We start from the raw sequence: 5,530 nt of genomic DNA on the forward strand, positions 1-5,530 counted from the left end.
AAACCTTTAATTGTAAAATCCCTTCCTTCAAGGGTTTTCCATGATTTTAGCCTTAGACAATGTATAGCCTAGAATAGCTTCCTAAACTTTCTCTATATCTATATATTTTTGTACTCGGTTATGCAAAAAAAAAAAAAAAAAAAAAAGATATAGGAAAAAAAAAGCTTAACATGCAAAACTTATATATATCATGTGCTAACTAATTAACTAAAACTGCATTTTCCATGCATGGAAAAATTTATTTATATGTTCTTCCACTACTGTTATCCAAAACCTCAAGCCAGATGTCCAGTTCTAAAACTTATATGGAACAAAAAATTCGTTGTCTAGGGGATAATATCATTTTTTGATCAAACTGAGCTTGCTTGTCTTCAAAAGTTTTCCACTTCTGGCTGAAATGATTCATCCAATCTTCCATGGTTCTGTAGCAGGAAGGTACCCCTTGATCTTCATACCAGCTTGATCACAAAACTGCAGTATTTCTTTGTTTTGATTCTCCAAGGGTTCCCATTCATCAGCCCCACTTGAAAGCAATAAGCCTATTGTGTAGAATATATCTTCATCTGGTATAACTGTAGACATCCTATCATCTCACCTGCAATGTATACAAAAATTTCAATCACATATGGCATTCAGATTTGAGAGCAAAGTTATAATCAATAATCTATTTCTACATTAAACAACAAAACTTGGTGGTTCAGAATTCTTACTTTTTCCGGATCATTTGGTAGACGAGGAATGGTCCAATGGTCTTGTTCATTTTAGGGATAATGTCCCTAAAGACACCTAAGTTGAAGTCTGATCAGATACGGGATCTCGAAACAAAGAGATTCACCCATGGATGAGGAACATTCTGCAGTTCTTTTGCTCGAAGATCTAGTTTTCTACTATGAACTCGGTTTATAAAATTTACTAAGGGGACATCTTTTGTGAGAATGAAACTAGGAAGGAAATTCAAGCCTTTAAGCAGACCCTGTATTTCTTACAAAGAATAATTCTCAAGTCAGGTATGCCTCAATGCTTAACCTAATATATATAAGGTACTATATATATAAATATAGGTACTATTAATAAGAGCAATTCATCAGCTATATACTTACCTCATCAATGTATGGCTTGTGAGTTCATCATAATACTTGACTACTTCAAGGCAGTAGATGATGCCATTCTTGGATATTAGTGAAGATATACTTGCGCGAGTAGTAAGAGGGTGAGAAAAATGAGGATCTCCAATTATGAGGAGAACTATTTTGCATGATCGAAGAGTGAACCTTCCAAATAGTCCAGTCCATTGATTGATATCAAGTGTTCTTGGTCTCTAGAAAACTCTGAGAACTCATTGTACATATGTCTCCTCTTTACTTGCAAGCAACCAAATTGAAAAACACATGTAAAAGGGTTTTTCAAAAGTAGTGCTCTTTGCCTGTTTAAGATATATATATTAGTCTGAGTTCATTTGCTCCACACTTACTCTTTTTGGTACCAGTTCTAGAGCGATCGTTGCTCTTGTTATAATCCCAAACTAACTGAGACCTACTAGAACTGCGAAAAACAGTTGGGGGTTTGTCTTTGGAACAAGTCACAAGTTCCCTTTTACTTGAATCAAACAAAATGCAGATTTAGTAGGAAAAGCAAACCATAAATATCTGATTATGACATTATATTCCAATATATAGCTCATGTTTTAGGGTTTAGAGTAGTATTGACAATACATAAGAATAAGAATGAGAATAAGAATGAGAATGAATATTGTTGATTTTCGTGCAACGATTCTTGGTGAAAAATTAGAGAAAAATGAAAAGAAAACATACAAATTTAATGTGGTTTGGCAGATTGCCTACGTCCACGAGAACAAGGAAGAAGACTTCTAAAATTTTTAATTTTTTTTATTAAAAAAAGGAAAATAAAAAATGATTAAAAAAGAGTTTTTATATTAAAAAATGCATAAATTTTTAAAATTTTAAAATTATAAAAATTAATTGAAAAATGGATATAATTTATTTTATCTTTAAAATATTAAGTTAATCAAACAAAATATTTTTTTTAACTAAATAAACATGTTGAAAAGGCTTTATATTTATAGATTAATTTAATTATCAAATTATTTTTATGTTTAAAACAAATTTATTTTTTTTTATTTTAAAAATTATAATAATTGGAAAGGATGTTGGAGGGATAAGATTTAGTAAAAAGTAGGAGACAAAAAAGGCAAATAGTTAAGAAAATTTCAAATAAATATATATGATTAATAAATATCCTTATAAGTCATAAATCCTTTAATTAATAATATTTCTTACCAATATTTAAAATAATAAAATATGTCTGATTTTACATAATTGTGAATATTTCCTTTAAATATTTGTATCCAATTTTTCTACAATCAATTTAGAGTGGTAACAAAAGTTTTAAATTTGAATTATAACCTTTTATTTATATTTATTTTTATTAAAAAATCTAACCATTTATCGAAAATGATTACCTTATCATTAATCCTCATTTAGTATGATATTTACTCGTTTATTATTAAAATATTTCATCTTCTTATTTATTGTAATTAAAATAAAAAATATATGATCAAAATTTAAAATAAAATAAAAACTGAAAATATAATTTGATTTCCCATTCAAATCCATCACCCTCTTATTAGTATATTTTGTTGAATTTTTTTATTTATATCTTTTTTTATAAATAGAGGAGTTATGAAGAAACATTAATTTTTTTTATTAAAAAAAAAAAAAAACAACTTCTAAACATTTTTTTTTATTTGTTATAAAAAAAAATTTATTAACTCAACCAAACATGTTTTTTCTATTTTTAAGAACAAAAATTGTTTTCCAAACGCAATTTTATTTCTAAAAAAACCAAAAACTGTTCTTAAAAACTATTTTTCAAAACAATGACATTTTAATTGTTAATGGAAAAATAACAACATTTTATTCAATTTTAATGGTAATAAATAATAAGAAAATATTATTAATAAAAAACATTGAATTATTTGGATATTAAGGTGTTATTTGTTATTTGATTATTGTCAATAGCATACCCTATTATTGTTATTTGTTATTTCATTACAAATTGATGTTATTACTAATGTTTTCTATTGTGTAATTTTGTGATTAAAAATGAAATTGATTTGATTTTTTTGGTTTCTTCTATAGGTAAACTATGTTTAATTTATCGGTGGCAATAGTTTGTTTTTGTAATGGGAAAATGGTGAGAACACAAACCGATGTTGATTATGTTGGGGATAGAGTTGTGGTTGAACCTATTGATGTGCCTCTTGGGACAACATATGAACAACTACTGGAAATGATATACTCGGTCATTGACATCAATAAAGAACATTTTCAATTCATTCTTAGTTGAAGTATCCTATGAAAAGAGGGAATAAATTCCAACCTTGCCCAATAAAGAATGATAGTGGTGTAGCTCGAATGTCAGAAATGCATAACAGATTTGGGATGGATGAAGCTGAGTTATTTGTTGAACAAGTACCTATTGACTTACAAATGAATTCACCAATTGGTAATTGCATACCTTTGTTACTTGGTGAAAATGATGGTACTAGTAATGTTCAAAATCCATTTACTTTTGAGCATAAATCAGAAGAGGATGAGGAAGACGAAGAAGGAAGACAATGTGATGATGACAGTGTAGGAGCCGAGGATGTTCATAATGATGATAATCGGGATAGGGAATGTAGCTCACCTTTTTTAGCTGTTTGTGAGGTAATTGAAAGAGAACAAATGAGATATGTGGTTGTTGATGGGGAATGATGTAACTTGTTAAACAATCCAAATATAGAGGATTTAGATGACCCAATTGAATTATCTCCAATGTAGTATCATTTGGCACCATCACCACAGTTTGAAAATGTTGAAAACATTGGTCATGTTGTGTCAAGTGATTGGATCCCATGGGGAAACACTCTTACGGGACATCCAATCAAAGAGTTCATAGTAGGTCAAATATTTAATTCCAAAGAAGATTTACAACATGTTGTAAAGATGTATTCTATTAATTCGCACCAAAAGTATATCGGTTTGTCATCCACAAAGAAATTGTTGGTCCTAAGATGCAAGAAAGCTGAACAGTCTCAATGTCCTTGGAGACTTCATTCTACGGTTGTTAAAGGGACATCTTTATTTGAGATCAACAAATATAGTGGCCCACACACATGTGTCAATCCTTGCATGAACTAAGATCATCATTAGTTAGACTCAAACCTGATATCCGCCCATATAGAGGGAATGATTAAGACACAATTAACACTTTCAGTGGCTGCCATTCAAGCAAGTGTTGTAGAAAGATTCGGGCACCGGATCTCACACACTAGGGCTTCGAAAGGCAAGCATAAAGCATTAACTAATTTGTTTGGTGATTTTTATAAATCATACGCTAAACTGCCACATTTTTTTGATGCCTTAAAGCAAGCAAATCCAGGATGTGTTGTAATTTCTAAAACATTCCCAGGTAATATGCGAAATGAAGAGGTATTTCAACGAGTCTTTTAGGCATTTCATCCTTTCATAGAGGGCTTCAAGCATTGTTGTCTTGTGCAAACTATTGATGGTACACACTTGTATGGTAAGTATAAGGGCACTGTAATGATTGTCATGGGCTGTGACGGAAATAATCAATTATTTCCTTTTGCTTTTGCATTAAATGAGGGTGAAAATGTTGATAGTTGGGGATGGTTTTTGGCATGTATTATAAATCGAATAACTCAAAGGAGGAGTCTTTGTGTTATCTCTGATCGTCATTCGGGCATTATGGATGCGTTTACTAATATTTATCTTGGTTGGTCTGAGCCAAATGCATATCATCGGATTTGTATGGCCCATCTTACCAGCAACTTTATGACTCGCTTCAAGGACAAATGCTTGAAATAACTTTTATGCAGAGCTGCCTTAGAAACTAAGGTAGAAAAGTTCAACATGCATATGGACACAATTGGGAGAATTAATCAAGACGCACTTATCTGGTTGGAGGCTATTCCTTTTGAGAAATGGGTACTATCACATGATGGAGGTCGACAATATGACATAATGACTACGAACATGTCAGAAGTGTTCAATAGTGTGCTTAAATGGGCACGAAGCTTCCCTATCACCACATTTGTTCAATTGACATTCTATCGAGTTAATAGTTACTTTGCTGTAAGAAGAGAACATGGTGCTAGTCGACTTGCTTCAGGTGAGGAATACACTCCTTATGTTGATGCTAAGATTAATGCAAATGTTGTTAAGGCAGGTTCTCATGAGGTTGTTTTGTATGACCACTTCCAAGAACTATTTCATGTGAAGGCCAGTAAAGGTAGTAAAAAAACATCATCTGGTAGGTGAACATATCATGTTAACCTATGTGAGCATGGATGCACATGTGGCAAAACACTCATATAGGGATTCCCATGTAGTCATATTCTAGCGGAATGTCATTTTCATTCAATTGATTTTAGATCATTTGTTCAACATTATTATACTATGCAATCATACTTTAGCACTTGGGCGCCACTATTTAACCCCATACA

At 31.1% G+C, this 5,530-nt stretch overlaps 1 pseudogene; it reads right to left on the reverse strand.

Annotated features, from left to right (window-relative positions):
- Nucleotides 1-301: 301 nt before the first annotated feature.
- On the reverse strand, nucleotides 302-2,487 carry LOC117918140 (annotated as a pseudogene).
- Nucleotides 2,488-5,530: the final 3,043 nt, after the last annotated feature.

Source organism: Vitis riparia, chromosome 7 (assembly GCF_004353265.1).
Source record: "Vitis riparia cultivar Riparia Gloire de Montpellier isolate 1030 chromosome 7, EGFV_Vit.rip_1.0, whole genome shotgun sequence".
Taxonomy (NCBI): domain Eukaryota; kingdom Viridiplantae; phylum Streptophyta; class Magnoliopsida; order Vitales; family Vitaceae; genus Vitis; species Vitis riparia.